The following is a 13050-nucleotide window of genomic DNA, read 5'->3' on the forward strand; positions in this document are numbered from 1 at the left end:
CGCAGCAGCCTCACACCACCCCCCAACAGGAAAAGCGCCGTAGTGAGTGACATGACAGGGCTGCAGTGCCAATGATGAGGAGAATGTGCATGCGGGCGCAGGGCAATGGGACGTCAGCGCTGCCGTTGAGGTGCAAGGTCTTACAAATGCCAATGGGTGCATCAACCCAGTGCACAGATCAGTGACTATTATGTTCGAGGCATGTGGGCTGCTGAATTCATATCTGTGCATAGATTGCCGCCTAGTGTTGGGTCCGGATGATTGCACATTGTTGTCCTGGAAGAGTCTTCGAAGTATCACAAGATAGGTGGCTCCTCCCCTGGACTACAGTGCGCATGGGCATCGACTCCATCCCCAGATTGTTTTTTTCCGCCATTGGGTTCGGATGTCTTTGGTTCCCTCCTGTCAGAATCGATAGAACTTAACTTTACTTTGCTTGAGACCAAAAGGTCTTTCGGACTTGCGTCGGTATTGTCTTCCGTTCGGGTTCGTAACTTCCTCGGCTCCGAACCGAAATTGTTCTTCCGCGTGCTTTCGGCGCGAAAGGGCCTAGTCGACGTTCCAGACTCTTCATCCATCATGGAATGAAGTTCATTCAAACGATGTCCGGTGTGTGCCTCAAAGTACCCACATATCGATGTGCACCCGGTGTGCAACAAGTGCTTGTTACCGGACCACGACGAGGCCAAGTGTATGGCCTGTTCCAGGTTCCGGTCCAAAAAAACACTTAAGCTCCGTCGTGCTGCGCGCCTGGAGACCCAGCAATCTGCACCACCGCCTACGGACATTTTCAATGCTGGAGATGTCGAGGACGACGATATCCAGGACATCCCAGAATCTTACCCCGCGTCAGAGGTCGAGGACGACTACGACGCAGAGACCGAGGATTTCGATGATGTCGTCGAGGAGGTAGGGGACGACGACGGGGCCCTTGCCACCGTGGAGGATAGCTCGGACGAGGGGCTTCCTCAGACTGACTCCGGGGCCGTCCAAATTCATAAGGCCCAGGTCGAGGGATGGCCTTCGGGCCTTACCCGAGACCTTGATGTACGTTCCACGGCTCTGCCTCCCGGCCCGGCCACGGACATTGATACCGATTCACTCCCGGTACCACAGAAACCGAAAGTGAAACCTACGGTCTCGACGCCAGAGATATTGAAACCGAAAGTGCGTATCGCGCTGGTCGGATCGAAGACTTCGGAGGCCTCGGCGCCCAAAAAATCGAAGATGGCCGTCGAGCCGAAAAGCCACGTCAAAATGGCCGACCCGAAGGCTACTACATCGAAGCCGAAGGTTAAGGGGTCGGACGCAGCCCCATCGGCGCCGAAGACGGTCGACGCCAGCAAGGGTCGACTCGATCACAAGAAAACGGTCGACGACCCCAAAAAGTCTATTCTCGACCCGAAGAAGCGGCCGGACGACCCGAAGTCCCTCTCTGCCTCGCTTCCACACGACAAGACCAAGGGAGCTGCGCCGAGTGCGTCGACTCCGAAGGGCACATCGTCGGTCTCCGCTCTGAAACTAGCCGCTAAAGACTCTGTCGAACCAGCACGTCCATCCACCGCGTTCACTAAAAAGGTTACGGAGTCCCTACAGCGAATTAGGGATGGCGCCGCAGCAGTCGAGCCGAAGGACCCTGCGCCGCCCAAGCCTCTGGAGAAACCGGCGAAGGCGCCCACGCCGATCCTTTTCACCTTGCCGCCTAAGACGGCGCCGAAGGCTTTCGCTGCTAAACTGGGGGCAGGCGTGCCCGGAAAGGTGTCTTCGATGCCGAAACAGTCGTTGGTGGTCCTCGGCCCACGGCATCGACCACTTGCAGAGGAGGAGCGTCAGGAGCATTTCATCGACGCCGACACGGGCAGACTTTCCCTCCTGAAGAGGAATATCACCCCTGAGCCCCAATTGGAGTCGTACAAGATCCCACTCAAACGAAAGATGGACTCTGCTGGTACTCCTGCCTTGATGGAGCCCATTTCACCACAGGCTCACGAACTCTCGCCCACTCATTCCAATGTTGACGCAGGTGAAGGTGACGACGAGGATGAGTACAGCTTTCCCGTCTACACAGACCCAAAGGATGTGACTGAACCCTGGTCTGCTGGTGGCGATCCTGGGGACCCGCATTCTGGACAGGACCCTCAGCTTTTCTCAGCCAAAACTTCCCCCACTGAGGACTCTGCAGCTTTCAATGACCTCATTGAGAGGGCAGCGGCCAATCACAACGTCGAGCTGCATGCTGACCCGGTGGACGTCGACTTCCTATTTGACACCTTTTCGGTCTCTGAAAAGACTGTAAAAACTCTGCCAATGCTGAAAGGTGTTTTGAAGCACGCGGCTGAGGTGTTCAAAGAACCCACCCGGGCAAGGGTCATCAACCCGCGAATCGACAAAAAGTACAAGGCGGCGCCCACTGATCCAACCCAGTGCACGGATCAGTGACTATTATTTTAAAAGCACTGTGAATGGAACGTGTGCGTGATTACACTATACACATTGTGTGCAACACAGGCTGTGTGATGTGATATGATTCCTGATTTTAAGGATATTAAACACAGATAATCCTGAATACATAGCATTGTGTCATCATTTCTCACCTAGAAATAGTTCTGTGTAATGTCATCTTGCCACTGTTGCCCAACTGCTGCTCCAATTAACCGGCTGGCCTGCGTCCTGGAGCTGGCCCCTCCTCATCTGATGTGTCTGATTCGCTGAGCTCCACTGGGTTGCCTTTCCTTGTGGCAATGTTATGCAGCATGGCCACACAACCACCATCTTGCAGAAGGTCTCAGGGCTGTTTTGCAGGGCTCCTCCACTCTTATGCAGGCATCTGAAATGGCTCTTGAGGATGTCAAAGGTCCGTTCAATGGTACTGCGGGTGGCAATGTGTGCACTGTTGTACCTCCGCTCCCTTGCATTTTCAGGATTCAGGTATGGGGTCAATGTGAAGTCCCGGACTGTTGCCTGTGAGGTAAGGGAAAATAGGTTACCCACTGTCCTGCCACTGCTGTGCTTTCCTGTTGTGTCACTGTTTCCTATGCAATTACCTAGAAGGCAGCCCTCTCCAAACTCCCCATCAGTGAATCGACGGTGGATCCCACTGGGGCAAAAGATGAACGAGTCCTGTGTCCTGCCTGGGTATTTAGCTACAATATCAGTCATAATGTGCTTGGCATCACACACCACTTGTATATTCAGGGAATGGTATGACTTGCGATTCCTGAACACATACTCATTGTGGGAGGGGGGGGATATGGCAACATGTGTCCCATGTATGCATCCTATGACGTGGGGGAATTGTGCGATTTGATAGAACCACTGCTTGGTCTAGTTTAGTGCCTGTGGGGTGTTTGGGAAGTGAATGTGGTATTGCATCCTCTGTACTATGGCATCAAGGAATGCATGGAAAAAACATGACAATGCACTCTGTGACACCCCTCCTACTGAGGCTATCACCCCCTGGAAGCTGCCTGATGCCAAGTGGTGTAGTGAGCACAGCACCTGGATGCGGGTGGGGATGGACTGTGTCCTGCGTGTGGGGTGTTCAAGAATGGGTTTGAGTTCCTCAATTAAATCAAGGATGCTCTCCTCATCCAGCCTGTAGTGTGTATGGATGTCCTCCTCAGTCTGATGGAACAGGGTAGTGCGCGCACGGTATATCCACTCCTGGCATCTCCTCCTCTGTGCAGCAGCTCTGAGTCACAGGCTCCTGGCTATCACATACAGCCTAGCCATTGTGGTGAAAAGTCTGTTGCATTGTGGGACTCCTTAAATAGTTTGCACCTGATTACCACCTGCTCCTACTTGGTGTTAATTGCGATTCTCAAAATTGTGCAAATATTTCATACATTCCCCTGCGATTTCTTAATGTGCGATTTTTCGTATGCGATTTTCAAAAATTAAGAATTCGCAAATATAGTATCTGCAAGGGAATTCGCAGAATTCTGAGGCTCGCAAATTAAGAAATCGCTATTTTTGCGAATTCTCAAGTTGCGATTCGATTTTGCTTCATACATTAGTAATTGCGTTTTTTCATTCGCAAACACTGTTTTTTGCGATTTGCAGAGTTTGCGAATGAAAAATGGCTTGATACATATAAAAATAGAGAAAAATGTACCTATACCTCTAATTATTTCAACACATTATTGGTGTGAAACAAGATAAACAGAACCATATAGGTTTATGTTACCATATAGGTTTTAGTTACTCATGCCTTTTATTCATTCAATTTTAATAAAGTTTTTTGATCGTGAATTTGCAAAAAAAGTACATTATCAACTAGACAGTATGCCAAATCATTATAATGCAGCATGAACACAAACATGAATTATACAGTGTGAGCACAAACATAAATTATATATTGTACATATATCCACATATTAAACAACTAAATATATTTACAAACAGAAATAATTGAAATGAAAACCATTAATATATACATGATTAATTATTCCTATTCAGTTCGTTCAGGACAGATCCATACAAGACTTAATTTTGAAACCCAATAATTTAATGTCTCTTATTGGGTAAGGAATTAAATGCCTTTATGGGAATAAATGCCGTTGCCGGGAATAAATGCTGTTGCCGACGCGTTTCGAGTCCTGGTATTTCAATTACAGGGCTCTCTTCAGGGCAGGATTAATCATTTCCATGGGAAACTGTTTGTAACAACAAAAAAACTGAGTGTTTTTTTAGTAAAATTCCTCAATCCGTTAAAAGCAGTGATTCAACGTGAATCTCATCATTTTGGGCAACATACCTTCATGTTATCAAAGTAGCGTTGTCCTATTTATTGTCGTAAAAGCTGTGGGCACCCTTCTTGCAACAAGATATGGTGTTTTTAAATCCACTTGTTTATGTGTCGTTTATTATCCATTCATTTGCAAAATGTTACATGATGGCAAGAAACAGGTTAAATATAAGTTACCTTGTCGAGTTGTCGCTAGGTGATATAAGTCTTTGTTGATCACCAGTATGTAGCGTTCATAAGAATAACTTCACAGGGCGTGTATCTAAAAAAGCATAATGGGAGCATTGTAGCTTTGTTGATCACTGTAAAAACAAACAAAACGTAAAAGGGGGCAAAGGACAGAGCATTCTATGCTCACATCTCCGGTGCGGGAACTACAATGAAGGTCACCGCTGCCCTCCAGTTAGTTTAATTGAGTGCTTGCTTAGGAGAGAGGAGAAAAGGTTGTTTTAACCCTCCGTGCATTTTCAGAATGTCGAGTGTCCGCTAGCCATGCGTTATCTCTATTTCCTCACCTTTAAGTGATGAAAAGAACTAGCTTCATCATGGCGTCTCCTACAGTGCGGTTTGTGTAGACCCGCTGTTCGTTTGTTTGTAGTTTTGAGAGGGTGGAAGACGTAGAGTCATGTGTTCCACACGTTCTACCAATCAACACAAAGTACTCCCTCTACTACTTTTGATGCATTGTGGGCAATGTATTTTGTGTTTGAATCAATTGTCTGTTCCCCATAGTTTTAAAAGGTTTATCCTTATATATACTGTAAGTATTGCTTAGTGGACACAGGGAACGGCCGCAGATGGCTTTTTTCTCATTACGTGCAAAGTATCCAATGACCCCACACTAGTAGCCAAACTGCGATTTTACTGAATCTTTAGAGTGTATCATACCTTATTCAGTTCACTCATGCAATTGAGGCCCCGGTTGATGCTATCAAATTTCATAATTAGATAAGCCTCTTTGCATAACAGGGCGTCCTCAATGCATGGTGATCGGTGTTTTGGATCAATCCATGCCAAAACGGTCCACTTGAACTCGCTTTCGCTATGGTTTTCAGTCAAAAAGTGTTCCACCATGGGTGCGGTTAAAACCTTTTTCTTGATCCCTGATCTCTGTTGTGTGATCCTTACATTAACAGCCTGACATGTCTTCCCAATATATATTTTGTTGCATGGGCACAACACATCGTAGACGACATTTTTAGTCTTGCAATTCGTAAACATATCATGTCTCCATTTGATCCCATTGTGATCAAATATGTTTCCTTCCAGTATCGTTGTGCAGGCAATACATCTGCCACATATGTGGTGGCCACAAACTGGTTTCAGATTCCATTGCGTGATTAAATCACTCTTAGGCTTGGGAATGTAGCTATCCGCTCTAACAATCTGTTTGCCTGTGCTTACATTTTTACGCCTGGCGAAAATCGGTTTTTGTAGTGGATGCTCTAAATTCTCAAGAAGTTGCCAGTTCCTCAAGATGATCTGCCTGAACTTGTTCGTATGTGACCCAAATGCTGTTACGCAGACAAGTTTGTCCAACTCACCCTTTTCTTTAATCTGCAGAAGATTTTCTCTAGGGGTAAATCTTGCCCGTTTTTTCTAATGTTTTAACAGTTTTTTTGGGTAGCCTCTTTTCTCCATTTCTGTACAAAAGGACATTGCATGAGTCTCAAAATCTGCCACATCCGTACAGTTCCTCCTTATCCTTAACAGTTGTCCATACAGAAGATTCTTTTTTAGACACTGAGGATGTGAACTCCTGTAATGGAGTATGGTGTTTCTATCCGTCTCCTTTTTATATGGAGAGGTGGTGAGCTTTTGTTCCCTGGTGCCTACTGTGACATCAAGGAAAGTCATATTAGTTTTGCTGGACTGAATAGAAAATTTGATGTCCATATGCCTGGAATTTAGCCAGTCAAAGAAGTGATCCAACTCTGTCTGGCTCCCCTGCCACAGGAGCCAGACATCATCAATGTACCTGAACCATTGTTGTATGTGGCTAGAGAATGGGTTGTTCTTGTATATGAATCTTTCTTCATATTGTGCCATGTACAGTCTTGCCATCTCCGGTGCGTAAGGACATCCCATGGCTTTGAACAAAAACATCATTCTCAAATTAAAATAATTACTACGGAGCGAAATTTCTGCCAGTAGTATAATAAATGAGGTGGGTACCCTGTGTGGTCTTTCTCTCTGTTCCAAGCACAAAATTTCATAACCTGGAGTGCCTCATCTTGGGGGATTTGGGTATAGAGTGAGGTGACATCTAATGTCACCATCATCTCTGTTTCATCTTTAAACATCCTCCCTTCTATTTTCGTGATAAAATCAGTTGTGTCTCTCAGGTATGATCTGACACCCTGCAAAAATGGTTTTAAAAAGACATCAATGTACTTCGAGACTGGCTCTAAAACAGAAACAGAGCCCAAAACGATAGGTCTTCCCGGGGGTACTTGACTATTTTTATGTATTTTCGGCAGAAAATACAGAACAGGGGTTCTTGGTGATTTTTTGTTCAACAATTCATGTTCTTTGGGCCCTAAAAATCCTTCTTCCAAGCCTTTATTGGTTATCTAAGCAATCTTATTCTGAATCTCATGTACAGGATCCTCTCTGACTGGTCTGATACATATGGCACGTAGTCACAAAAATTATTTAATTTACATCAATATGTGTCTGGTTTTCATTTTATTATAGATTGGGCATATCTTTTTTAGTTTTTGAAATTATTTGTAAATTTTGTGATTTCATTTTATCTTTGAGGAGTTTGGACAGTTTGGGGGCTTGGGCGGAGAGTATTTTGGACATTATATTTTTTTAATGTAATTATTAATTGGTTGTTGTTTAATGTTTTTGTTGAAGAAATGTGGTTAATTGAACAATGTGAGTGTTCATTTTATTAGATGATGGGTAGTATTTCATTTACGTTACATTCATTATTAAATTACACTGTAGTATGGTTTAGGGCCTTCTTTTGCATGCATGTTATGTTAGAAATGGCTTATTAGAAGTTTAAATGCAATTTTACCTTTGGCTGCTTTTTGCACACGACACTGCTTAGTTGTTTTTGCAAGTTAGCTTTCACGAAGGTCTATACATGAGAAAAGGTTTGTTTTTGACATCTCTAGACATCCATCGTGCCCCCAGTCTGTACAGTGAGTACTAAGCCGCCAAGGTTATCATAACATGTGAGCCAGTTTATCGGCATGTCCGTGTAACACATTCTAGACACAACATTTTGGCAGCTGCGAGCCAAGCAAGATTCTGGTGCCTTTATCATAGCACACTTGCCATAATTTCACACACTTGGAAGATCCCAGGGATGCAGAGAGACTAGCCGATCCAGATGTAATTCACACTTACTGAGCGGACAGGTAATGGGGCCCCCCAAAACAAGCTCAAGAGACCTTCTATTGCTTATAATGCATAGTTCCTATATAGGGAGGGTGTTTAAACTAGGCGCTGTATCACCTGTTTGCACTATCATTGTAATATGATTCCTCCTTTTGTATTTTATGGAGTTGTAACCATGCTGACCATATTATTTTAAATCATATGTCTGCTTATGTTGACTAAAATACTGCGCATGAGATCACGTCGTTAAAATAAATATTTTAACCTTACTGTGTCTCTTTTTTACTCCTGTTGTGGACTGGTATGAGAGTATACCAAAAGAGTGTTCTCACTTCCCACCATTCCTGAGATGGTCCTAAGTCGCATATTCTAGGTTGTCTAATTATTGGTTACTTTGCTATAGGATTAAGAGCTAATGTGACACTGATTGCTAGCTGGTTGGGGTTTCTAGGTACTGAGGTGAGTATCTGGTACACCACAATTCACTATTGTCCTCGGTCTCTGTGCACAGTTCTGTGTATGAGCAGAAATCCTTGCAACAACACAACTGTGAAATAAAAACATTTAACTTTTAAAAAGGAAATTAGAATTTTATTATTTTGATGACTGAGTTTTTTAACAAAAATATATATTTTTTGTTTTGTAGGTGTTTGATTTGTAATTTGGGAATGGGTGGGTTGCGTTTATTATTAGGGTGATCAATATACATATTGGTTTATATGAATTATTAATGTATATGTAAAGTATTTTCTCGAAGAATTTTGAGAAAAAAATTCAAAAATTAAGTTTGTTATTCAGGCATAGTTTTATTCAAATATATTATTAAATTCAAAATAAATAACAATATGTATTGGGGTAAAAATATTTTGAATTACATTTATGTGTTTCTATCTAAATTGAAATGTATACTACCTTTTAATGTAACATTTTTAATGAACATAAGTATTATAGATTATTACTTTTATTAATCGTAATCGTAATTTTAGGACTTTCGGTATTCACAGAAGGCATTTAGGAGTCCTAAAGTAGGAGTCCTAACTTTACTACTACTAAATTGAGAAAAATCCTAATTTTAAGACTTTCGGTATTCACAGAAGGCATTTAGGAGTCCTAAAGTTAGTAGTCCTAACTTTACTACTACTAAATTGAGAAAAATCGTAATTTTAGGACTTTCGGTATTCACAGAAGGCATTTAGGAGTCCTAAAGTTAGTAGTCCTAACTTTACTACTACTAAATATAGAAAAATCGTAATTTTAGGACTTTCGGTATTCACAGAAGGCATTTAGGAGTCCTAAAGTTAGGAGTCCTAACTTTACTACTACTAAATTGAGAAAAATCCTAATTTTAAGACTTTCGGTATTCACAGAAGGCCTTTAGGAGTCCTAAAGTTAGGAGTCCTAATTTCTATGAATACCGAAATGAGTAAGTTCATTCTGTGAATACCAAAAGTAGTAAGTACATTCTGTGAATGCCAAAAGTAGTAAGTTCATTTTGTGAATACCAAAACTAGTAAGTGCAATCTGTGAATACCAAAACAGTAGTAAGTTTAGGATTGAGTCTTAAGTTCATTCTGTGAATCGGTCCCCCAGTGTTTAGGGATTGGAGTAGGAAATGTATATTTGGCTAGTGTTGTATATGTGCACTTTCGGCAAAATTGGTGTAATTGCATGTAGAATAGTGAATCAGACCTCTCCAATAAATGCAATTTCACATTGTTTATGGAATGTGAGTTGGTATTGTACATCTGACCACCCCAATTAAATGCACTCTCCCAAAACATTCTGGATATTGGAGCTAGAAAAGTATGTATAACATCCCCCTATAAAGGCACTTTACCAATGTTTAAAGGATTTGAATTACAAAAGTAAACACACACTATCTCTCACACTCACACTCTGTATCAATAGATACAGTATTCCCAATGTTTTTGGGTTCTCTCAAATATTCTCTGAACGTTTGTTGAGTTTGAAGTTGGAACAGCAAATCTGACCTCTTACATATCTGCACTTTCTCCAATGTTTGTGGAATTGGAGTCAGAAGAGTAATTCCCACATCCCCCCACATATAAACACTTGGCTAAATGTTTGTGCGTTTTGACTTACAAAAGTAAATCTGTCCCCCTAAATATCAGCATTTCACCCCAGTGTTTTTGTGACATTGAAGCAGGACCTCCCTTCCTCCCCCGGAGATTAAATAGTAAATAGAACATCACTAAAATATCTGCACTTTCCACAACATTAGTTTACGCGGATTTTAATAGTAATGTTGCCTCCCTCCCCAATATACGTATTTTATCCAATGTTTGTGGGATGGTAGTTAGAATAATAAATCTAATCACCCAAAATATTCACTTTCCCCAATGTTTGTGGGTAAAAGTTAAAATATTAAACATTGTACTTTCTGTATGCATTTAAAATTGTTTATTTCATTTGTTTGAAAAATAAATAGTTTGTAGATACTTTTGTTCAGTTTTAGTGCTGTTGGCAGGAAAAGAGTTAATACATAAAAAATTATTATCTCTTACTTCGAAAGGTAAATTATTTATTAAAGATATAATATATTACAATTAAATAATATTTTAAGATTTACAGCAATACAAATTAATGTGTCTTAAAAGAATGAGGACATAAATAGATATACCTTAAGTAATAAGGACAATAAAGCTGGTTCTTCACATTATATACAGTTGTGGGTGCTAAAATATTAAATATATATTTCAGAATTATAATCATGTTATTAGAGTTAGAACCATTTAAAAAAAGGAAAAGGAAGATTTTTTTAAAAACTTTAAACAAATCAAATACATGGAGACACAAGTTTATTTATTTTAATTTATTTTAATAATTTTATGTAGCACGAACATGACCGACACGGGTATCAGAGTGCTTCACACATGTTCACAGAGCAAAGACATATGGAAACAAATAAGGCTCCCAAGATATGTGGGAGATCAGCCTAAAATATAGATACAAATGGATACAACAGTACAAAAACAAAACCTATAAGAAAAACAATCTTCAAAACAATGACACCAAGCAGTAGTCATGAGAATAATTAATGAATCAAGAGAGGTACAGTGAGAAGAGATCCTAGGATCTAGGGCATACATTTGTTCATGAGTAATACTTGAACTTCTTTTCTGGAAGAAACAGTTTGGTTTCAGGAAACAGGGAGTTCCCGATTCTCTGGGTGAAACCCGAGAGGGATCAGTTGTAGGTTTTCTTTTTAGAGAATATCTGAGGTTTTATCAGTAAGACGCTGAAGCTTCTAGAGGATCTGTCGCCATCAGAAAGATCCAACTTCTGAGCAAGGTATCTAGGGGTATTGAAGTGTAGGGCTTTATGGGTCATGCAGGCGATTTATAATTGATTTCTTGCTTCATAAGGGAGACAGTTGAGGGCTTTTAAGTCAGGGGAGATGCAGCACTTTCATTTTGATCCTGTGATGAGTCTAGCAGCAGAATTAAGAGAGGCCCTTAGAGGAGGCACTTTAGATCTGGGCATGCCGCAAAGGGTTGCACTTCCATATTTGGACCTAGGAATTACTAGGGCTTGCACTTCAGATTTGAAGTCTCAAGATGTTTATTCAGAGGTTCGCTTCTTTGCTGGCGGTGCTGATGTTCTGCATGTTAAGGTACTTGTCAAGAGTTATTCCCAGTGACCTCGCTGAATCGATAACTTTGGGACGTTAGTTGTTTCAGTCATTCCTCAATGATGGGAACTGGGTGGATTGAACACCTAGTAGGAATTCGTTTTTGAGGGTGTTTAGTTTGAAGTGGTTGTCTGCAAGCCTGCTTGGGTTTTCTGATGAGTTCAATTGAGGGATCTGATGTCTTCAGGGGAGGAGACTTTCAGGTATAATTGGGTGTTGTCAGTGTACATGTTATAGTGGATGTTGGATGAACTTAGAATTTCAGTTAGTGGCTCCATGAACAATTTAAAGAGAGTGGGTGAAAGGGAGGAACTCTGCAGGACCCCTAGTGTGACAAGAGAGGTCTTTGATAGGGAGTGACTAACCTTGAATCTTTGAGGTCTGTTTTAGAGAAACAAGGTGAACCAGTTTAGGACAGACCCTGATAAGCCCTCTCTATGTTTCAATAATTCTAGTAAGTAACTGTATCAAATGCCGAGAACAGGTCAAGGAGGATTGGGAGGCAAGATTCAATTTGATCCAAATTTTTAGTGCATCATCCACTACGTGTGTAAGAACCAATTTGGTGCTAGGCCACGGGTGTAAGACAGATTGGAATTGGTCCAGATGGCAGAATTGTTTAATATCATTGCAGAGTTGAATGCAAAATCATTTTTCAAGGATCTTCGTCAGAGTTGGAATGTTGGAGATTGGGTGGAATTTGTTTAGATCCGTATGGTCTGCTGATGGGTTTTATAGGATGGTGGATGCTTGCTCCAACTTTAGTCCATCAGGGATAATGCCTTGAAGTAAAGAGGCATTAACAATCTTGGTCCAGAGAGGGAGTATCAATGTTTTGAATAATTGGAGAAATTGGAGGTAACAGGGTCAATGAAGTGATTTGCGGGTTTCAGCACTGCTAGAATTTTGAGAATGGTGCCTTCCTTAAAGGTTTTGAAGGAACTTCATAAGCTGTTGTTTTTAAAGGTGTGCCCAGGTGGACATATGGGTTGAGCCGACAGGGAGGCAAAGATGTTGGGGATAGATAAGAGAACACAATGATCCAAAGCCCTCTGCAAATCAATTTTCATGTTTTCTGTCTTCTCAAGGAAGAAAAAGGAATGATTTTCAATTTGTTTTCATTATCAATACACTGTAAATATTTAAAAGTGCATTTAACAATACATTTGCCAAAAATTAATAACAAAAATATTCCCCACATTATTGCCTGGTGGATGTTGAGGATGGCGGAAGCAGGGGTCCTAGTTCTTTGCATCAGGTAGGGAAATGTACATTTCATATTTCCTATTCAAATCAG

This window comes from Lissotriton vulgaris, chromosome 8, assembly GCF_964263255.1.
Source record: "Lissotriton vulgaris chromosome 8, aLisVul1.2, whole genome shotgun sequence".
In the NCBI taxonomy this organism is placed as follows: Eukaryota; Metazoa; Chordata; class Amphibia; order Caudata; family Salamandridae; genus Lissotriton; species Lissotriton vulgaris.